This window comes from Mus musculus, chromosome 9 (assembly GCF_000001635.26).
Source record: "Mus musculus strain C57BL/6J chromosome 9, GRCm38.p6 C57BL/6J".
Taxonomy (NCBI): domain Eukaryota; kingdom Metazoa; phylum Chordata; class Mammalia; order Rodentia; family Muridae; genus Mus; species Mus musculus.
In genome coordinates, this window is record NC_000075.6 from 67,783,321 (window position 1) to 67,807,696 (window position 24,376).

Here is a 24,376-nt window from a genome sequence, read left to right on the forward strand (position 1 = left end):
TAAGAGATTCTGACCTAGTTTTATACATAGCCCTCGCTTTCTCATTGTGACTTTGGATCACCTTGGAGACTACTGATGCTAAGAGACAAGGGTTCCGGTTGATTATGAGGCTTGTTATAAATTGCCTTAATTCTCCACCAAGAGCCATTGAAAGGGAATTCAGGGCAGAGTTCAGGATTCTCTATGACATTCTTTGTATTTTAAGGAAGTGCGGCAGAAGCAAATGTCATTTTATCCAGTGGTAAATTTTATACGTGCCCAGGCCTGAGGCTGATCATATCATAGGAGTGGGCGAGGCTAGTTGTCAGTGGTGATTCACAAAGCTGAAGCATCATCAGATACAGTGTGGGATTAATGGAGAGTGGGCTGTGATCCACAGATGTTCTGAGCAGGATAGCAGCTTACAGACATTTTGGAGAAAAATTAAGGGACAGCCCTTAAATTTTTTCATCAAGGTATAATTATATCACTTCTTGCTTTCCTTTTTTATTTCTAGCCCTTCCCATGCACCCTCCCACTCCATCTCAAATTTATGGTCTCTTTTTCTTTGTTATTATATACACACGTACATGAATAAATATGTAAACACAGCCTGCTAACTATGTTCAGAGTTGCTTAAGTGCATATGGCTTACCACTATGTATTAAATAAGCAACTAGGGGACATCATTTTTATTTTTCAAATTAAATGTATTTATTAATTTTTAAAAAGATCTATTTTACTTTAATGTATATGAATGTTTGGCCTGAATGTATGTTTATGCACAACATGCATGCAGTGCCCACAGAGACCAGAAGAGGGCAGCAAATCCCTAGGCACTGGGGTTATAGGCAGTTGTGAGCCACCCTGTAGATGCTGGGAACCAAACTCAGGTCTTTTGGAAGAGAAATTAGTGGTCTTAATAGCTGAACCATCTCTGTTCCCTAAATTTTTACTTATTTTTTAATCTTATGTGTATGGTGTATGAATGTTTTGCCTGCACATGTAAATAAGTGTATTGCATGCATGCCTGCTGCCCTTGGATTGTATGTAGATGGTTGTGAGCCACCATGTGGGTGCTGGGAACTGAACCAGTGTCCTCTGGAAGCCCTTAACCACTGAGCCATCTCTTTGGCTTTACTTAGTGACATTTCTTTAAGAAAACAGCCTCCCAGAGCAGAGAGCCGCAAGGCATGTATCACCGTTCAAAGCCTTTTTTTTTTCTGGTTCAGGTAACTCATTTCTGAGTATGAAGCCAGCTGTGTGTGGCTTAACAACTTAACAATGGGGACATATTCTAAGAAATGTATTGTTGGGCAGTTTCTTCATTGTGTGAAGTTTGTAGTGTTCATAGTGTATACTTATGCAAAGACAATTACAATCTCTCTCTCTCTCTCTCTTTCCCCCTCTCTCGTACACACACACACACACACACACACACACACACACACACACACACAAACACCCATACACACACTCTTAGAGGATAACTGAGTGGATATGCAGTGTATGATTGAACAAAACATTGTGGACTTTGTCTGCCCTACTCAGAGAAGCAGCCAGGGTCTCATCTATGGCTGCAGAACGTATTCCCTAAGGCAAACAGTGCTTCTATGTCATTACAAGAGACATTGCCCTGAGAAGTTTCCCACACTGAACTGTTTCTAGTGGGTCCTCCAGCCCCAGTCTGAGACTGAGGACACCCCACACTCCCGGCCGCTGTAGAAGCCATGCTGAAAGGAAGAGTAGCTGTAAAGGAGCCTAACACGCTTGGGCCCAGTGAAGTCAGCACAGCCTCCTAAGGAGAGCCATGCTGGGGTTTGAGGGGTGGAAGTGTGGGCGGGGCTGAAGATGCAATCCTGAGTACTAGAGAATGACAGCCGACTTTATCTAGGAACCCTCACTCCTTCATTGATGCTGCACGGGGGTGGGGAGGGTTGTTTGTTTTGTTTTGGTTTGTTTGTTTGTTTGTTTGTTTGTTTGTTTTCCAGCACCTGCTCTGTTTAAGGCACAGTTACAGGACCCGGAGGTGCTATAGTGATGAGCCTAGACTCTCTCTCTCTCTCTCTCTCTCTCTCTCTCTCTCTCACACACACACACACACACACACACACACACACACACAAATGTCCTTCCTTAGGGAGGAGGGAATGACAGACCTATGTGAGGTGCCTTTTGCACTATGTTTTTGGGGGCTCAGCATATGAAATCTGTCTCATCCCTGAAAATCTGAGGTAGGGATTGCATATCCCTTCAACAGGCCACACAAAGGCAATAAACATGGGGCCAACCAAAACACAGGTGCTTCTGTCCTGGCAAAGCGACTTCCATGCCCCTAATGATTCAGTCTGACTTAGGTTTTCTAAGAGGCCATTTGCTTGTGTGAAGAGTCCTAGAGACCATGACAGCTGTGAGGAGAAGGTTACACTTGGGGCTTTGTGTCCTGTCCTCGTAGCTCAGATACCTGCTCACTGTGGGTATCAGACAGGAGGGTGGGGCTTCTCCAGTGTCAGGGGTAAGACCTTGCGGCACCACCATGGTCAGTGAAATAACAGTGACTCTGGCCTTGGGCTTAGCCACTTCATTTCTGGTGACCTGCTAATGACGGCTGGGTGACTGGAGGAAGAGGAGAGATGTGTGAGGAGAAACAAACAAGTCCAGATGGTGTCAGCACACAGGAAAAGGCACAGGGAGGGGCCGTGCATGGGGACAGCATGGCTTTATGGGGGCGATTAAAATGTTCTGGAATGAGATAAGGCTACAGTTGGAGAACGATGTGAATATGCTAAAAGCTGTTGGACAGCACCCTTTCCGGAAGGGATTTATAGTATGAGGATTATATCTGAACCACCAACACAAGGCTGCATTACCAGAAGGAAGGAGGAAGCTGGTCTCCAGACTTCTACCCACCTTCCCATTACATTGCATCAACCGTCATGGTATGAATATGCTATTATGTTGCCTTATCAAAGGAAGCATCATGCTAGCAAACCCACTTGACCACTTGCAGGGACTTCTAGATCTACTCTTGTTGCAAACTCAGCCATCTAATACCGGTGCAGGGAAAAATAAGAGCGGCTCGCACGCAGGAAATCAGGCCTAAAGCCTGTACAAGAGTGCAAAGGAGACCAATCAGAACAACAGGTTTCTGAGTCACTGGTGCGGTGAGTGAGGACTCAGATAGGGTTACAGTGCCACAGGAGGCCACAGCAGTATCATGCTCCCTGGCTGATGAGGTCCAGGTGCCATTAAAGCGGCAACTCCCATAGTTCACGGGCCCCCAGGTGGCTCCAGCTGCCTGGGAATTCAGCAGCCACACCTCCAGGCTGTACCACTTACATCTGTAAACCTAAGGGGAGTCATGTCCCTTTCTGAGCCTCATTTTCTCCATCTGCACAGTGGGAATGTTAACAGTCCACTTCTCAGGAAAGTTACCTTGAGGATCAGGTGTCACACGGGTACCCTGTCTGAGAGATACAGAGCTCTTTTTGGCTGGCTGGAGATTAGGAAGGTGTTGTCAATAGCCCAGAAAGAGTGTTCCCTGGCTTCTTAGAGCTAAATATTGCTAGGTATTATGTGTGGTTTGTTCCTGAAAGATTTGGCTGTGGCTCCTGGAAGCGTCATCCCAGTGTGGAGGTTTGGAGGTGGCAGAACCTTTAAGAGATGGTGTCCCTGTGAAGTGATGATGTCATGGGTGTCCTGCCCTCACAGACAGGCCAGTCTCTTGTAAGTGCATCTGGTAGAGGCCTCAGACCTGGATTTGTTCATATCAAAAGGCATCTCACCATAAGAAGAGTGAGCATAGCTTTTCTCCTCTCTCTTTTATGTACATGTGTATCAGCTGGTGTGTGGGGTATACACGTGTTCATGTGTGCTCATGTGCATGTAAAGGCCCGAGGTTAACCTTGGTTATCATCCCTCAAGTGGCCACCAGCTTATTGTTGTTGAGTTTTTGTTTGGTTGTTTTGTTTTTGAGGCAGGGTCTCTCACTGGGATTGTAAGCATATGCCACCAGGCCTGGCATTTTCACACAGGTTATTAGGTACAGCAAGGACTTATTTTAAAATTCTTTTATTTCTTGAGATTATAATATAATTATATCACTCCTTTTTCTTTTTTAAGCCCTTCTATATACCCTTCCTTTTGTTTTTTTTTTTAATTCAAGAGCTTTTTTTCCATTAATAGTTGTTACATATCGGTGTGTATGTGTGTGTTTGTGTTTGCATGTGTGTCTGTGTATACAACCTGTATCAGGGAAACTTTTTGCAACAGATGGAGACCATTACAGAAAACCTCAATCAATCAGAATGCAGAGTTGTGGAGCCCAGTCCCAAGGATGCATTTACAGTACAACTCCTGCACCTAAGGCTCAAAGATCACTGTAGAAGAGGGGACAGAAAGATTGTAAGATCCAAAGGACAGGAGTTTGCTGTGAGGTTGTGTCTCCTAATAATGACAGAAGCTACTTCTATAAAGTCTCACCAACATGACTGCCTAAGCATGAGCTGGGCAAGGATAAGAATGGATATGCTAATGAGAGAGGGAGGGCGGAGCAGGAGGCGGAGCCCAGGAGGCCCCACCCAGAACCACGACAGCCAGCACTTTCCTCACTGAGCGGGGATTTATTATTTCCACTTTCTTTGCTAAAAGAACCACAGGCCCGAGTCTGAGGCTCAGGGAGGACTGTGCGTAGTATTTACAGGTGACAACAGGAAAGCACAGCCATTTTGAAACTCTGCCATTCCTTCAAGGTTAATAATCTGCAGAATGAGAAACTGGGAGCAGGGGATTGAAGGCGAAGCCAGAGGAGGAGAATGGAAGGGAAACACCTGCGTGTCTCAGGTTCTTTTCCTGTCCTTATGATGAACTATCCAGACAAAGCAACTTCCGGAAGAAAGGACGTAGTTAACTTATTTTCCAAGCCACAGCCCACGGCTCAGGGGAGCCACAGCCGCAGGAGCTCACAGCGCCTGCGCACCCATAGCCAGTGACAGAGACAAGTGAATGCACATACGCTAGCTAGTGTTCAGTGTGACTTCTCAACGGACACAGCCCAGGTCCTGCCCAAAATTAAGTGGGTCTTCCCACATCAATTAATGTAGTATAGATAAGCCCCCTACAGGCATGTTCAGAAGCCTGTCTCCCAGGAAATTCAAGATTTTGTTGAGTTGACATCACTAACCACCACACTTTCCCTGTCCAAAAAAAAAAAAGGTAGAGTTTAGAAGCTCATACTTGTTAAATGAAGACTCTATGAAGCTTCCATTGGTACATTCAGTCACACCTAACTTTCTTTTATCTACTTTTAAAAATTGAATATGGATATTTGCTGCATGTATGTATCTCTATGCACCGCATGTGTCCGTGTCCTACAGAAGCTAGAAGATGACATCAGATCCCCAAAACTGAAGTTACAGATGACTGCGAGCCACCATGTGCCTGCTGGAAACTGAATTCAGATCCTCTGAGAACCAGTGTTCTTCATTGCTTAGCCATCTCTCCAGCCCCCATTTAATATATCTAATTAAGTAGCACCATTAGAGGGTGATTAAGAGTGCTTGCTGTTCTTGCAGAGGACCCAAGTTCAATTCCCTGCCTTGTGTTGAGCTGTACACAACCTCCTGCGACTCCAGCTCCAGAGGATCTGGCCTTCTGGCCTCCTTTTGCACCTGCACATAGATGGCGTACATTCGTGTAGACACAGACATATAAGTAAATGGTGCTATTGCAAGCTAAAGTCAGGAGGAGTCTTCTGTACGACTCACGAATCTGGGGCTTTTACTTAAGGTGTTCAATTGTCTTTCCTGGTAATCTGGGGACAGACAGGGAAATGCTGGTGACAGGGGACATTTGGTTTAGTACAGAACTTTTGGAAAGATAGAACCTAAACATAAATGGAGAAAAGACTAGAAGATCTCTAAAGACACACTGTAGAGCTTTGGTCTTGAATGGTCATGTTCAGTGTTTGTATCAATGACTTGGACACACATTATGGGTAGTGTGTATGTGTGTGTGTGTTTCACAAGTGTGTATACATGTGTGCAGATGCACAGTGTGTGAGTGTATGTGTGTGTGAGCATACTCACATTATGTGGAGGACCAAAGTTGATGTCAAAAGTCTTTCCTAATCTCTCTCACTTTATTTCCTGAAGCTTAGTCTCTCATGGAGCCTTGAACTCACCAGAATCCGGCAAAGCCATCCTATCTCTGGACTCCCATGTCTCTGCTTCCCAAGTGTGGAGATGACAAATGGGTTGCCATGCCACCCTAACTTTTACGTGGGTTCTGGGGATCTGAACTTGTGTCCTCAACACTTCCTGACAAGCTCTTTGTCCACTGAGCCATCTTCTCAGCCCCCTCTAAGTGTACAAAATTTGATGCTTATGTGAATATACACAGTAGCGAGTTTGATGGAAGAATCTCAACACAAATAGATTGTGTTGATGTGTTTGATGGTAGAATTTGTGCACAAAATAATTCCAGCAAGGTGGAATGGGCCTCTTGCAGTGGTTAATATCAATTAGGAGCTGACCCTCTGAGTAGATCTGTGAGAGCTTTTCTACAATAGGTTAATTGAAGTGGGAAGACAGTCCATACCTGTGGACAGAGCTATTCCATGGGCTGAGTTCCTGGCCTGAACATGAAGGAGAAAGTGAGCTGACACCAGCATCTGTCTGTCTGCTTTGCAATGTGACCAGTGCCTTACGCTCCTCCGCTCCTCTGTAGCCAGGATTCTGCCACCACACTGACAGTGACCTCCAACTCTAAGCCAAAACAAACCCTTCCTTCCTTCCTTCCTTATTTTCTCATAGCAATGAGAAGAGAAACAAATACAGCCCTGGACCCAGCCAGGCCCCGGGTGAGTGAAGGGTAAAGGTCCATTTAGGCTTTAAACACAAACTATGTAGTGGAGGAGAAGAGAGCCATGAGTCCTGCTAGTGATTCAGGCTCCTGAGATCCAGGAGTTTGATGAGCAGCTCTGTAAGAGCCAACAGTGTGTCCCGACCACCAGAAACCTGAGTTCATTCTCAGAAATGATTGTATTCATATCCATTGATCTATAAAGAGGTAATGACGGAAGTAATAGGAGTGTAGTGTCTGGGGAAGAAATTCTCCCTCGAATGGTTATAAGAAACTGTGATACATGGGAGGGATTTACAATGCCAGGCATTAGGATGAGCCAGGGTCTGGGCATCTTGAGAGGACTAATTGAAGGTCTTAAGAATGCTTGGCCTTCTAGACAAATGAAAGATGTTCTCAGGGGTCTAAGGAAGACTAAAGGTACAGTTGTGGTGCAGTGGACCATGCCAAGAAACTTGGTAAGGTTGAGTAGATTCGGATACCCTGGCACCCACTTGAGGACAGTAGGAGTTTCCCTTGACCTAACCACATTCCTGGTTTGGAACACGTGACCACAGCTCCCTACATAAAGAACATGACAAAACTATTGGTTATATAGCATAGGCCAGAGTTCTCCATGCTAATGAGATATCTACATGGGCCCTGAAGGTTTAGCCAATAAGCATCCCTTCCCAAACATTCCTTCTTGCAAAAGGTATTTAGTCTCTGGTCCACCCTGAAGGAGTTGAACGCACCCGGTTTCCACTATGAGCAATCAATAGAAAGTATAGACAAGCATGGACTGCCTCTCTCATCAGGAGCCACCATAGGGAGCATGGAGGAAGCCTTTGTCTTTGGAGCACAGTTACCTAACTCTTTGGCAGAAGGTCCCTCTGCAGTCCTGGACATTTACCCCCTGAGATAAGCTGCAGTTCCCCCTCCCCCGGGGCCTTGGCCTCATCGAAGGCCAGTGGGACCCCTCCATTCCCAACTCTTCCTTGAGATTTTCAGCAGCATCTGGATGACCGGGAGTTTGTGAATCCTTGACTCTTCAACCTCAGCCAACTTCATTTCTTATCGGGTTTGAGGTCCACATCCTAGGCTGCATTCTTGAACAGTGCATCTGCACTTCTTGCAAGCCCATCACCCTACAGTGGTGGTGGCATAGGGTAAAATGTAGTCTAACATCTGGTGTTTTGTCTGCCCAGTGTTCCTACACCCCAGTGGTGAGATGGCGAGGCAGAACATGATACTCACATACAGTTATACAAAGAGAGGCTTTGTAGACTTTGTAGAAGCCCAGAGCTCTCTGAGATGGACAGAATCTGCAAGCTGTAGTATTGAAACTGTCAGATGAACAGACACTGTCTGTTTCACGTAGCTACATCTCCCTCTTGATTTTCATGGATTGCTGGACACTGTGTTCCCTCGGTATTTTTTCTCTTCTTTGGTAGAGACCTCTAATCTCTGGCCCCTAACCCAGCTTTTGTTTCTGATTTTAGTCTATTCTTAGACCTGTTGCCCCAGAGCCCAAGAAACAACAGGGGGTGGGGTGGGCGAAGAGACAAATCAAGAGTTCCAACTTCAGTGTTGGCAATCCTTATCTGAGTATCTTTATTCCCCATGGGTAGGGAACTGTAGGCCAGGTATCCAGGACACTGTCTGATTCTATGGCACTAGGACTGGAGGTTCAGGAGCATGTCCCCAAGTTATGAGAAAAGACAGAACCCACACTCCAGAGAGATTACTATAAACACCAGCCCTGCAAGGGTGTCTTAGTCAGGGTTTCTATTCCTGCACAAACATCATGACCAAGAAGCAAATTGAGGAGGAAAGGGTTTATTCAGCTTACACTTCCACATTGCTGTTCATCACCACGGAAGTCAGGACTGGAACTCAAGCAGGTCAGGAAGCAGGAGCTGATGCAGAGGCCATGGACGGATGTTACTTACTGGCTTGCTTCCCCTGGCTTGCTCAGCTTGCTTTCTTATAGAACCCAAGACTACCAGCCCAGGGATGGTACCACCTACAATGGGCCTTTCCGCCTTGATCACTAGTTGGGAAAATGCCTTACAGCTGGATCACATGGAGGCCTTTCCTCAAGGGAGGCTCCTTTCTCTGTGATAACTCCAGCTTGTGTCAAGTTGACACAAAACTAGCCAGTACAAGGGGCCAGAAGAGGTCATACATGGTGTGAGCCATGGAGCCAAGAGTAGGGATACAGTACATATAGGACCTGAGTAAGGAGGGTGGGAATGGAAGCTCCTGGGAGCAGACGGGGTCAGCTTTATGGCCTGAATGTACTGAAGGCAAGGTAAAGTGGGACGACAGGGCTAGTTGGGTAGCCATCCACAGCACTGGTCCCTGTTGACCAAACGACAGCAGGGCCTTGATCTGTCTGGGGGCGTAGGGGTGATAGTGATGGAAAGGATGAGAGGTGAGGGAGTTGACTATTAATTACTGCTTGCCAGGCAGGTAATCTCTGGCAATGGAAACAGTGACTAGTCACAGCAGCCCTGGCCCCTGGCCCTGCCATTAGCACACTGTGTCCTGAGGCAGGCTATTTAGCTGGTAAGCTCCTGTCCTCTCTATTCTAAACCAGACAATAATAGTGATTCATGCTGTAGGAAGGATCTGTGGGAAGCTGACGACCAGAGTGTGTCCTCAGAGGGATTTATGGAATTGTGGGGCTTCTCCCTTGCTTTACTGTTACTGTTACTGTTTCTGTTTTCCTCCTCCTCCTCCTCCTCCTCCTCCTCCTCCTCCTCCTCCTCCTCCTCCTCCTTCTTCTCTCTCTCTCTCTCTCTCTCTCTCTCTCTCTCTCTCTCTCTCTCTCTCTCTTTTATTTCCTTTACTGTTATTGGCTAGCAAGGGCAGATAAAGTATCTTCTAACATTTTTTTTTTGATACAGGACCTCACTATGCATCCTTGGCTGACCTGGAATTTACTCTCTGTGTGACCTGGCTTGATTTAAACCCAGAGATGCCTCTCTGCCTCCCTGCCTCCCTGCCTCCCTGCCTCCCTGCCTCCCTGCCTCCCTGCCTCCCTGCCTCCCTGCCTCCCTGCCTCCCTGCCTCCCTGCCTCCCTGCCTCCCTGCCTCCCTGCCTCCCTGCCTCCCTGCCTCCCTGCCTCCCTGCCTCCCTGCCTCCCTGCCTCCCTGCCTCCCTGCCTCCCTGCCTCCCTGCCTCCCTGCCTCCCTGCCTCCCTGCCTCCCTGCCTCTCTGCCTCTGCCGAGTGCTGGGTTAGTTTTAAAGGTGTGCACCACTACATCTGGCCAATGGTTCCCCATTTCTAATCAGAACCAGAACCAAGTAGTCCTATAGCAAGACTTGACAGGACAGAGGCTGACATGGTCACCAGCTCCACACCTGGCAGGCAGGTTGTGCTCACTAGCGTTGTCTTTTCAGGGCCATTATTTCGGCCAAACACATCCTAGTTCAAGAGACAGAATACAGTCACTAGGAATGAAGTCACTCAATCTAATGCCTCCTGCCCTGCAAGAAAGCCACCCGAGTTCCAGGGACTTCAGTTCAAGGCCGATTCATTTGTCTTTCCTGTTCACATACAAACATCTCTTCAAACTCTAACCAAAGTTCCTGTCGCCCCCACACTCCTTCCTCCTTTCTCAGAGCACCCTCACATCATTGCTCTGCAGGCAGCCTGCAACCCGCTTTGACTTCATCCACTCACAAACATCCATACCTTGTGTATTTAGGAATGCTTTGTAAAAACCCACATCCCCTTCCAAGGAAACAATCTTTTCAAACGATAAATGAAAATCTGAAATTGAGATGTACCCTTAGGGTTCCCCCACCCCATGTGCACTGCCTGGACCATAGAGGCGCCCTTCCAATCTTTCACAAGCTTTAAGTTTTTCTTTCACAGGATAGCACAGAGTGAAGACTCTTTGCTCATTAAGACATTAAATTACCCTTCTAGATAAATAGGACTCAGAGAGTTTATCAGAAAGAAACTGAAAGATCAGGAGAGAAGCTGATGGGTTTCTGGTAGCTTTGGGGACCTGGAGTGTAGGGCACAGCTATAGGCTCCCTTGAGGAGCTGTGACCCTTAGTATCACATGGAAAACTGAGGGGTGCCTTGAAGCATGAACATAAATTACTGGTTAGGGCTATTGCCAGACTGTCTTTGGCCACAATTGTGACCATTAATGTCAATCATTGTTACATAGTAGGTTTCCAGATGACACCTGTCCCTCCCACTCACTGTGCAACTCAGGCTAAATAGCTATCATCTCTCCTTCTCTAGCTGATATCTGTCTAGAGAGGGAGCCTGAGGGTATGGCCTCAAAGAGAGTGGGGGCAGAGCTGCCTCCTGGGGCAGGGAAGAAGCCCTTTGAGTGGCTGGGATGGAATTTATTTGTCAATTAAAAATGTGATAATCTTCCTTCCCAAGAAGGAAGACCACTGGGCTCCTCCAGGGTTTCCCGTCCCTGTGCTGTACCCACCCAGCATCCCCTGCGGCCCCCCACCCAGCATCCCCTGCCGCCCCCCACCCAGCATCCCCTGCGGCCCCCCACATTGTAAGTCTCCCTACTCTATATCTGGCTTCTCTGAGTTCTTGTGCCCCAACTTCTGGTTTCTCAGAGCTGACTCAAGGCAGCACATACAGACAGAGAGAGCCACATTGAAGGGACAGCCAGGGCTGTGCCACCATTTAGCTAGCTGCCACTAGCAGGGGCAGTAGTAGCCTCTTGGATGGCTAGGCACAGAACCGCCAGCTTTCAATACTGGTCCCACAGAGAAGAGTTTCTCAGCCCTCTTACAGCTCACCCTTCTCCGAGCAACTGTACCTGTCTCCATTGACATGGAAAAGAAGAAAGGTGATTTTCACAAAGTCATGTGCAAAATGCCCTCCCATTATTAATCCTATAGTAGTGACCCCCAATGAGAATGACCGGGAAGAACTTCCAGACAAGGAATTTTGAAAAATTATTATAACTGCAGTAAAACAATTCAATCTCGATAATTATTCCTTTGTTTCCTGGTTAGAAACTGTGGGCTCACCCTTTAAAAGTAGGGCTTTTCCCAACACTGAAGATGTCTAGTTTTATTCTTTTGTTTACCTCGTCCCTGGGCAGCAGGGTACAAGCACACAGAGCCCGTCAGTGACATTCATATTAACGTGGGCAGATGGAAGTGTGAACGGCGCCTGGCGCTCGCTCGCAGTCACGAACACACGGCATTGATGAGAGAAATGGGGGCAAATCAGTCTACCTGTGACTCAGAAATTCTGCTGCCCCCAAGTGAATCATCTGCGAGGGCCAAACAAGCCTTAATGCAGAAGACATCATTCCAAGCAGGGACACGCCTGACATTCTGTAATAGCTCTTCCTTTTCTGTCATTTATAGCCCCAAACAGATGAGCTTTGGAACAACACGCAATTGTACTGCTGAAATCAATAGACGCTGGCTGCTGGCCAGTGCTTAGAAGAGCTATGGCAACTGTCTGGCAGATGGAGAGGCTGCTGCTGGGGGTAGGGGTGGGGGTGGGGGCTCCTGGGCTCAGCCTTCTGTTGGCTCAGATTCAGATCAGCCCCAGAGTCCACCACCTTTTATTTTGGTTTGTACAGGTGTCTTTCTCTCCCCATGGTTAGTTGATAGGTTTTGCTAATACAGACCTACTGTCTCCACACCTCCGTATCACCCATTACCTCGGCTCTGTGTTTTCTTAAACAACCAAATCCAACAAACCAAACCATTGTTTTTTGTTGTTTTTTTTTTTTTTTTTCCAAGCTCTCTAGCACAAGTTTGCTCAAAGGTCACCATTCACCCTGGGGCTTCTCTGCAAGTGTAGAGAAAGGATTCTCGCCCGAACCTGAACCTGTGTGTCTGCTGCTCTCCTGCCTGTAAGGCTCCCAGCCTCTGGGAGCTTAGGGAAGCAGCGTCTGATCCCTGAGCAGGGAGCTGAGGGCTGAAATTCCCATTGTGATCGTGTTACTAATGGGTCCAGAGCCTGGGTTAGGAGCTGGAGGAATAACAAATGAAGACCCAAATTCACATGCCCAGAATGCATGTAAAATCTGGGTGTGGTGAGGAATTTCTGTAATCCCAGTGCTGAGGGAATGGAGACAGGAGCTCTGGGTTCAGTAAGGGACCCTGTCTCAAAAATGTATGTGGGGAGCAATAGAGGAAGGGTACCTGATAACAGTCTCTGGTCTCCACACAGCAGTTAAATCACTCACATACAAGTGCTTGTCATGTACACAACCCATACATGTATATCTATGTATATTTACACATACAACACACAAACACACACACACACACCCTGTATTTGTGTGTCCTGCTCCCCCCTGTATGCTAGGCCAGGATTCCAGAGGATCAGAGGCTATCAAAACCTTCTACAAGGATGTTTCAAATTGTATACAAAATCTTGATTCAAATTTCATAAAAATCTTAATTTCAAATTAAAAATTAAAAGTATCTGGGCGTAGAGGATGGCTTTCAGTAAACTGCTCGCCTTGGAAGCCCTACGAACTGCAATGGATCCCAGAACTCACATGGGAATGTTTGGTACGATGCTCATACTTGTAATCCCAACTTTGGGGAGGCTAACGTGATCCCTGGGGCTTGTTAGGCAGCCAACCTAGCCTACTTGGCCAGCTCCAAGCCAATGAGAGACCCTGTCTCAAAGGAGGTGTCAGTGTTTCTGAGAGTGACACCTGGAGTCGTCCTCCTGCCGCCACACATATGCACACACCTAATATGGTAAGAGTAATCAATTTGTGTTCTCATTTTAACCCTTAAGATATTAGACCGCATCTCCTAGACTTCCTTGTGAACATCTTTTGTGGTCTTGTGATATAGTCTTGATGGACAGATCCAGGGATGCACTTCTTTGAAGGAGACAGAAATGAGTTCCTAGTTGAATGATATGTTTGGATAACCTATGACTGACAAATCGATGCTACTGCTTCTCTTTAGCCTCTTCGTGAGACATCTGTCCCTGAGCCGGGAAAGATGGCTTCCCTTCACAACTGCCTGACACTAATTCTCCATCCAAGCTCCTGGCATGGGTGGGTTGCTTCCTATGAGCTGCCAGAGAGGGTGATCCTGGCTCAGTACCAGAAGTCACAGCACACCTGCCCAGGACAGCGAGACCTCCCTCAGGCTGGCAACACATTGAGCAGGGAAGCTGGCTGTCTCTCTATCCACTTGGCTTACATAGAATTTACTCACCCTCCCTGGCTGCTGGCTGAATCCTGCTTCATTTTGCCCTGGAGTTTGAGTGTGGGGCTAGAAATATCAGGCTTAGCCTGAGTGCAAGGACTCGCTCCATTCCTGCTTCTTCTAGATCCTTTGTCTGTTGAGAGTGGTGGTGTTAATAACGGTGGGAACTTTTGCTTGTTGTTGAAGAAGCAGACATCCTCTGCCCTCCATACCTCAGAAGATCAAGAAGTCAGCTCGATCTGACTCATAAGAATATTTCATGATCTGAGGCTTCAAAGAGGTCTTGGAACTCAGGAGTTTTCTTCTGAGACATCAAAAGTTTGTAGTCTGATGGGGCAAGGTGTGCTTCCCAGTGGAGGAATCCCAGACATTGTAACAAAAGTTGTTAAAAATAGGGCTGGGAGCTGGAATTGTTGTTCACACCTTTAATCCTAGCACGTGGGGGCTGAAGGCAGAGGGGGATAGATGTGGATCTCTGTGAGCCTTCTTCAGAGCAATTTCCAGACCAGCCAGGGCTACATAGTGAGTGAGGCCCTATCTCAAACAAAAACAAACCAAAACCCAGACTAAAGCCAAACAAAACAAAAAACAAGGAGGGGGTATGTAGTTCAGGTGATAAGAGTGTCCACCTCTAATGTCCAAGGTCATTGCTTCAAAGCCTAGCATCCCATTAATCGTACACGGTAATGCACAAGCGTAATTCCTGAATTGGAGAAGTAGAGGCAGAAATACTAGAAGTTTGAGATCATTTTCAACCATGTAGTGAGTTCAAGGCCTGTCTAGTCTGCATAAAATCCTGTATCAAAGAAGGAGGAGGAGGAGGAGGAGGAGGAGGAGGAGGAAGAGGAGGAGGAGGAGACAGTGGGCCTGCAGGCTGTCATTTGCCTATTCCATTTCCATATTACAGGCACGTTATTTCTAAACATTAATTTATTACTTCACCTGCTGTTTTGTTTTTATGCCCCCTTAAACTTTGCATCTAACACAAGTGCCTTTCTTGATCCCCATTTGGTCCCAGCTCTGAGACACTTCTTTAAAAAATGTTATTTTAAGCCAGGCAGTGGTGGCGCATACCTCTAATTCCAGCACTCGGGAGACAGAGGCAGGCAAATTTCTGAGTTCAAGGCCAGCCTGGTCTACAGAGTGAATTCCAGGTCAGCCAGGGCTACACAGAGAAACCCTGTCTTGAAAAACCAAAAAAAAAAAAAAAAAAATGTTTTTTAAATTTACTCTTTGAGAATTTCCTTTCTCCCCTTCCACTCCTTCCATGCTCCTGCCCACAAAGAAGTCGCTCTCCCACTTTTATGACTCCCTTTTCTCCTTCTTTTTCTTCTTTTCTCCTTTCACTAACCTACTGAGTCCAGTTAGTATAATCTGTCTGTACATGGGGATACACGTAAGCAACCAATCAGGGGCCCCAGCCCTGAAGGAGACCGATCCTCCCTTACCCCCGCCACCCTCGACTGCCAGTGACTCTGAGCTAAGGATGTGTGGATGGTTATATGCATGGGAGCCAGAAGACAACTCTGCAAGTTGGTTCTCTCCTTCCACTGTGGGTTCCCGGGAGCCAACTCAGGTCTTCGGGCTGGCACGACGAATACCTGTACCTGTGGCGCCGGCTCCAGCGTCAGCTGGGTAGTTATTCTAAGCTTTATGAAAACTTTTAACGCGTTTGGCTAGAGTGTTGCTCTTTCCTCAGAATGAATGAAAGTGAGAATGAGGAAGAGTCCCTGGATCCCAAGCAAGCTGTTAGGGACAGGAGTGACACGATTCCTCAGTGCTGATCCTTCCACCCTGAGGGACCTGTTTCTGGAAATATCTCCCAAATCTAGCCGTTTTACGTTCAGCAGGAGATCTGTAATCCACAGTTACTCCGGGCCATGTGGATAGACCTCTGTACAGCAGGACCCGTGTGGCTGGATTCACTGCACAGCTGATTAAATATTTGAGCTACTCATTTTACAATGTGACTTCACTAAGTGCCTGCCTACCTATCCCACCAAAGCCATTGGTGATTAGATGGCTCAGAAATGGCCCCAGAATGCAACGACACATCCTTTCTTAGCTCAAAATAGAAAACTCAGCAAAGCTCCCCGGAGGGCTGTAAATAGAGCTGTCAGGGGTATGTGATGAGTCAGCCAGAAACAAGGCCATGTCTGAGGGAGTCCTTCGCGGCTGCTCAAATGTCCCCATTGACACACGGTCATAAAGAATCGGTTCGAAGGTGTGTTCTGGTGGTAAAACTAAATGAATGCAGCCAAGGTTGGGCTTCACATTTATGTTAGGCTCTTAGAGAACAATCATTTCCTTTTGAGTTCTATGTGGCTGCCCAACTTCCTCTGACGTCACTGACTGAGGCTCACTTCCTTCTAAACACATTAAAAAAACACCTAATGACTTGAAATTTTCCACACATATGGGATTTATTCAGTTATAATTAATTAAAAATAATAACTAGCTGGGAACTTGCTTTGCAGCTTAAGATCGCCTCGAATGTCTGATTCTTTCACCTTCACCCCCCCCCCCAGCACTGACATTACAGGTGTGCACCACCCCTCTCAGCTGTATGTGATGCTGGAGTCAGACCCAGGTTTTTATGTACGTCAGGTGAATGCTCTATCAACCGAGCTACTGGAAAGGAGCCACGCGGAATAGGAAATGTCAGGGTTCACTGCATGTTAAGGATCAGGGAATAGTATTGGTAACTTTTAGCTTAGCTTCTTCTTCTTTTGTGTGTGTCCATGTTCATGCATATCTGTTGTGTGGGTGCTCATGCTTGCATGTGTGTGCATATGTGTGTACAGGCCAGAGGTCGACATCAGGTGTCTTCCTCAATTCTTTCATTTTTCAGATGGTGTCTCTCACTGAACTTGGAGCTCACTAATTGGCTGACCTGACTGGGGAGGAAGGAAGCCCTCCGGGATCTTTCTTGTTCCATCTGTGTCGCATCCCCCACCCCCACCCCCATGCTGCCCAGGACCCGTGTTAAGGTATTATATACTGCAGCCAGCTTCGTGTGTGTCTCTTGAGATCCAAACTCCGAGCCTCACACTGAGGTGAGCACTTTACCCACTGTGCCCCTCCCTCACACCTGCTTTGCTTTCATGCATGAAATGCACTATGGTGCAAATGTGTCCCTTATAGTGGGACAATGTAAAGAAAGCAGAAAACCCCCCAGGCCTGAGGACACTCGTGTTTTTAGGGCAGCTTCACAGGTTTTAGTGAAGATTAAATGTCATGACTCACTTTGGAAAAACAGTCTTGATGGTTTTGGATGCCAGCTCATTCTGACAAGGTAGATGGTTTTGTACTCCATACAACCTGTCCCATGGTGAGCTGTACTCTCCCTTCATTAGCATCTAAAATTTTCAGTTGGCCTGTCTGTTCACACCACTGAAACGCACATCACTCTAGACCCATTTTCTTTTCCGTATACACCATTATTGGAAGAATGACAGCGGGGACGGAGAAGATGCACAGCTCCTCCCAGCTGTGGAAGGCAGATAACAAGAGCAGACCACTCGCTTGCCTCTGTAATGAGAAGCAACCATGTCCTCAGGAGCAGGGCTTCCTAAGCTTTTCCATCCTTTTCTCTGAGAAGTTTTGATAAGCCCCTGGCCCTATGAGTCTACAGAGTAAGTTAGTCATTTACTGATAATAAATAACGAGTTCATTTCAAACATTCCCTTGGTATAAATGCAATTTCACCGTTTATTAACGATGAGGGAGAGTTGCATGCCAATGAGTTCATGTGCTTATTCATGTTTACATGAAGAACTAAGTCCTGACTGAATATTTGATGCTGTGGGGCACAGAGCGTCTTCAGTGTTTGTCTGATAATTTGCATGCATGCTTTTTTATTGCATGTATGGAAAGCACGTGTGCATCTACGTGTATTTCGCATGTGTGTGGGTTTAGGTGTCTCTGTGTGTGTGCTCATGAATGTGAAGGTCCAAGGTTGATGCTAGGAACCATCCACTATCACTCTTCTGCCTATTCTTGAAGCAGTGGCCTCGGTTCCTGAGCAGATGTGGGTCCTCTGCAAGGGCAGTAGATGCTCTGAACTGCTGAGCTAACTTTCATCACCCTAACCATGTTTTATGAAACTCAAATCAAATCAAGCAGCATTAAAAAAAAATCCAACACTCTAACACGTTACAACAAAGATAGACTAGGGCTGGAGAGATGGCTCAGCGGTTAAGAGCACTGACTGCTCTTCCAGAGGTCCTGAGTTCAAATCCCAGCAACCACATGGTGGATCACGACTATCCGCAATGGGATCTGATGCCCTCTTCCGGTGTATCTGAAGACAGCTACAGTGTACTCACGTACATAAAATAAATAAATCTTAAGAAACAAAGACTAATTTAATGCTTGCCTTCAAGGAATGAAGGTAATTCATTATTAAGTTTTTTTTTCTATAATTAAACTATCGTGTGTTTGTGAGAACAGAAAACTTTGTGTTTGCAGTAAGAACACTGCAGTACTCTCCCATCAGAACCAAGGGGATGCAGACAGCATTTGCTAACACGGTGTCTAGGGACAGACTGTATAGTACAAAGGTCCATGGGGTGTATTCAGAACCAAGGCTGCAGTGAAGTGAGTGGGCAGGGCAACTTGGGAGAGAGCTGATGTCTTGGTTTTGTAACTTGTTTAATTTTGAATTTTTGGCCATTGAGCATTCAGAAACCTTTTACTATTGTTAATTTTTTTGTGACCCCCGCATTTACTTACATGTGACAAACCACCATTTAAGAAGAAGCTGGGGATCCAGGTGTGGTGGCGCACACCTTTAATCCCAGCACTCAGGAGGCAGAGGCAGGCAGATCTCTGAGTTCGAGGCCAGCCTGGTCTACAAAGTGAGTTCCAGGACAGCCAGGGCTATACAGAGAAACTCTGTCTCAAACAAACAAACAAACAAACACCAATAAAAAGAAAAAAAAGAAGAAGAAGGAGAAGAAAAGGAGGAGGAGGAGGAGCAGCAGCAGCAGCTGGGGAGATGGCTTAATAATTAGAAGCACACACTGCTTTCTTGCGGAGGACTTGAATTCAGATTTCTTACACATGTTGGACGGCTCGCAACCACCTGTAACTCCAGTTTAAGGGAATCTGGCGCCATCTTCTGGAAGCTAGGAGTACTGCATGACTGTGTACATAAGTACACGATATAAATTTAAAAGTTTTTTTCAATTTTTTATTAGATATTTTCTTCATTTACATTTCAAATGCTATCCCAAAAGTCCCCTATACCCCCTCGCCCTGCTCCCCTACCCACACACTCCCATTTCTTGGCCCTGGCATTCCCCTTTATTGGGGCATATAAAGTTTGCAAGATCAAGAGGCCTCTGTTCCCAATGATGGCCGACTAGGCCATCTTCTGATACATGTGCAGCTAGACACAAGAGTTCCAGGGGGTACTGGTTAGTTCATATAGGTGTTCCACCTATAGAGTTGCAGACTCCTTCAGCTCCTTGGGTACTTTCTTTAGCTCCTCCATTGGGGGCCCTGTGTTCCATCCTATATATGACTGTGAGCATCCACTTCTGTATTTGCTAGGCACTGCCATAGCCTCACAGGAGACAACTATATCAGGGTCCTTTCAGCAAAATCTTGCTGGCATGTGCAATAGTGTCTGCGTTTGGTGGCTGATTATGGGATGTATCCCTGGGTGGGGTAGTCTCTGGATGGTCCATACTTTTGTCTTAGCTCCAAACTTTGTCTCTGTAACTCCTTCCATGGATATTTTGTTCCCTATTCTAAGGAGGAATGAAGTATCCACACGTTGGTCTTCCTTCTTTACAAAACACAAGAAAATTTAAAACATTTTTAAGGAAGCTGTACTCTATATTGTAGGCACAGAGCTAGTTCCATTTTACATCATCATCATCAGAAGCCAGAATCCAACTTTATTCTCTGAGAAAGTGGCTCTACATCCTGGAAAATCCTAGCTGGACCTTTTCGTGACTCACGCCTTTTTCAGTTCTTAGGGCTAATAAATGGATACTTCCCGCTTCTGTCTTCTGCTTTGTCCCAAAACTCCCTCCTCAGTGCTCCACAGCTTGTACAGGAGGTTGCCTGTGTGGACCAGCTTGCTCTTAGATCCCTTGCTTTCTTCCTTCTGTTTTCTCAGGGAAGAGTGTCACAGAAGGCAGATGAGAGGCCAAGTGAAACTGGCCCTATATGTTTCTCCAGCTTATGTCCACTGGCTGCTCCCAGTGAGAGGAGTTGGTGGAAAAGGACTGGAGAGTGGGAGGAGCCAGAACATTTCTTTCCATCCTTCTGCCCCCCACGTTGTTTCTCACTTTGATTTGACAGCATGGTTGTATGGTATGTGTGGTAAATGAGCTGGCCTTTAAGCGGGGACAGCAGATAAGAAGTTGCCTGATACTCACGATGTGCAGGATAGTGAGGGATCCCTGATGCCCAGGAGGACTCAGAATCTGAGGATGTTGCTGTGTAGCTGCAGGCCAGGCATATTTGTCTGTGACAAGATAAAGTGGGAAGCAATCTTAATTAAAGGAGACTAACAGGCCAAAATAAACAGCATAAGGACACCATGGAGAGGATGAAGGGCTGGGATTTATTTATAGGCACTGTATCCATGACCACCGTTATGACATCAACTGAGGAAGGATGCTGTTTTGTGGAAAACATGTCTTCTATTTGCAAAGCTGTCCCACATCAATCACCATTCTGCCTAGCTTTGCTATCCAACTGCTAATCCCGAAAAAGTCTTGGGAGACCAGAAACATACTATTAATACACGGGGGAGAATCAAAATCTTTTTTTCTAGAAAACAGCAATGATTCAGGAGGCTGTGGAGTAGGCACCTCACATCATTAATAGAGCAAGATGGGAAAATGATTGACAGCCCTAAAATAAGCAAGCGGCTTCATTGTTAGAGCTCTTACTGTCTTATCAAGGGTTTGTTCGTGGGTATGCATATTGTTTGTGGGTTCGTGTGGGCACAGATTCCTGGATGTGGAGATGAGAGTCAAACTCAGGTGTTAGATATAGTCCTTTAAGACTATCTACCTTGTTTTTTGAGGCAGGATCTTGAGGTGGGGATTTCTGGTTTCTTTGGAGACTCGGTTGTGTCACGTGATGTTTTTTCTGGAAGCTGTCTTGTGAGGATGTTTTGCTGAAGCAGATACATGAGAGGAGGTTTTGCTGAAGCAGACACTTGGGAGGTTGTGTGATATTTGGAAAGTGTGTAAGTAGAACCCAACAGACAGTGAACGACCCTTTGTGTTGGTTCAACTTACAATGCTTTGCTGGGCTTTGCTGATCTTCACACACCATAGAGGGAAAAGCTACAAAGAATGTCTCATCATATTCTGGCTGCTTCTTGCCACTTTCTGCAGACTCGGCAGAGCCTCATGGCTTCTTCTGGATCAAGCTGCTGTTACTGATGCGTGTTTGGTGTTTGCCAACTGGACTTTACTGCTGCTACTGATTAACACTTGGGATTGCCCAGAAGAACTACTTCCAAACAGGTTCATATCCCCATTGGGCTAGGAGGGAGGCATTTAAGAACGCTTATTAAAGTAGGTTTTGAAAAATCTACGTTCAAAGGTAACCTCCTTGGTGCTGGGAGGAGCACACATCACCACGCATAGCTTTCTATCTGCATGGGTTCCAGAGAGCAGGCTCAGGTCCCTGTGCTTGGAGGGCAACCGCCTCGCTTAGTTATTCCCCCATCTCCTCACCGGCTTAAAAATCAGAAGTCCATGATGATAGAATTTTACATATTGAAAATACAGTGAAATGCAACATGATTCTTACATTTAATGCACACTCTCATTTTAGTAGTATTTAGATTTACATATGCCCAAAGTGTCTGATTTGCTCAGCAGAGCCTCAAGTCTTTGTTGTATTTTTATGTGGGCCAATTCCAAGTGTAGGCTGACATGGTTGTGTGAAGCCCAGGTTACATGGGCTGACTTTTCACCATATTAAACATTTGGCATAAACAAGGAAAAATTACCCAATTCATAGATATTATTTGCAGGAAAAGAAAGTTGAGGTGAAACTACCATTCAGATGAAATTTATTAGTAGACAAAAAAATAGATAAATAAATCCCATCATGGTTGTACCTTGAAATCAGAGAACCCTACGTGATATGGCTTTGGGCCATAAGCAGCCATGATATGGCTTTCAATTCCAGAGAACAAAGTGGGTTTCTGACTCTTTATAAGGCTTTCGCAGGGGAGTTTGATGAACTCTGTAGCACATGGCCAAGTCTGGCCTGGCCTATGTGTCAAGAGTCACAAGATAAAAGTCACAAGATGAGAGCAGAGAAGTACTAGATAAAAGTGAAGTTATAATTCAATGTTGTCTTGAAGTTGCCTGCAGCTGTGGGTGGTGCTGAGGCTGAGGCTGAGGCTGAGGCTGAGGCTGAGGCTGAGAGGCTGAGAGGCTGAGAGGCTGAGGCTGAGAGGCTGAAGCTGAGGCTGAGGCTGAGGCTGAGAGGCTGAGAGACTGAGGCAGAGGCTGAGAGGCTGAGAGGCTGAGGCTGAGGCTGAGAGGCTGAGGCTGAGAGGCTGAGAGGCTGAGAGGCTGAGGCTGAGAGGCTGAGAGGCTGAGGCTGAGAGGCTGAGAGGCCGAGGCTGAGAGGCTGAGGCTGAGGCTGAGAGGCTGAGGCTGAGGCTGAGAGGCTGCGAGGCTGAGAGGCTGAGAGGCTGAGAGGCTGAGGCTGAGGCTGAGGCTGATGCTGGTGGTGATGCTGTGCTGTGCTGATGCTGGTGCTGATGTCACAAGGCTAAGCTAGCATGCTTTATTTACCCTCAGTCCCAGCGAGAACTGCAGAGGGTGAGCCTGGCTTCTGGAAGGTGGGGGAGAGGGAGACAGGACAGGGAAACATCTTGAGGTTTGCCATGAATAGTCATAATCTTGGGAAATTGGCATATATGAAAACACATTCTAGGTTCACACAATTATAGAAAGGGCTTCTTTTTGATATCCCAATGAGATTTGAGCAAATTACTGGATGGATGAAAATATCTTGCTTACTGCAGGCTGTTTAGCACCCCGAGTCTCCCCAGCAGACGTGCATCATGTTCTCAACCTCTGTGCTTGCTAGAACTCCCCTCCCAAGTTACCAATGTACCCCTTGAGATGTGCTCTCGGCTCATTGAGGGCCATTGCTTTAAGCCACGGGCTTATCTAATCTGCCTGTTGCCCAGTTGCTGCAGGGCGAGCCCCCTCCCCCCTACTGTTTCATGATTATAGGAACCCCAGTGACCAAGTCAATGTCTGTTGCCTTGCACCTGGCACATGTGGCTCGCCTGGGATGTGACCTAACTCTGTGATCCTACACATCATTAACAGCCTACTCTCTCACTGCCCACTCCATCCAGTAGCAAGTGGCCTGAAGTCTCTGAGGGGGATAGGGAGAATGAGGGACAGATGAGGCTATGTACTAGGGAGGATGAGGAACAGAGATGATGATGGTGATGGTGATGGTGATGGTGATGGTGGTGGTGGTGGTGATGGTGATGGTGATGATTTCTTTGGAAATGATGCAACACATTGGCTCCTATAACTTTTGCTACAAGTACAGAGTAAAAAAGAAAAAACAACTGTTCACACTGCAGGACTCCTCTGGCTGTCCTGTCTCTTCTCTAGGGATGGTAGGGATCATGAGGTTGAGTGCCTATCCAGCATTTTCACTGTCCAGAGATTACCCAGCTTGCTGCTAGTCCATACAGCAATGACAGTGCTGTCATTAGAATGAATCCAAAGCAGCCATCCTAAACATTGCTGTAGAAAACCCCCCAACTGTCCTGGCACTGCCATGGTCAATCCGTACGTCTGTGAACACCCCTCCCCCAACTCTAGTGCCCCAGTGCAGCCTCTGCTGCTATACATGCAGCCTGGACCGTGTGCATGAGACACTTCAGACCACTGCCGTCTCTAGGCTGCTGCTGCCTCTAATCATTTTAGCTCTGGATTAAATTAACAGGCTCTCATTAATCAACCTGTAGATGCTAGGCTCCGCACTCAGCACTGAGAGGGTAATGTAAAAGGAATCAAGACAAGGCCCCTTGACAAGCTTATCACTTAAGCGTGCGATAAGCATATGGCCCCAGCTGCTATTTTTGGGTTGGGAGAACGTGAGGTGGGATAGGTTGTTTAACCTTGCTGTGGCCAGCCTGCAGAAGGGATCTGATGTCTTACCATCACAGCAAGTATATGAGATGGAAGGATCTGACGACAGATCTATGGAAGCTAGATGGTGTGTGTAGGTTTGTGTGTTAGAGGTGTGTTGTATGTATGTGTGTACACCTTGTAATGTGGGGAGTATGCATATGTACACATGGAAGCCAGAGGTCAATGTTAGGTTGCCTCTCTTCAGCATTCT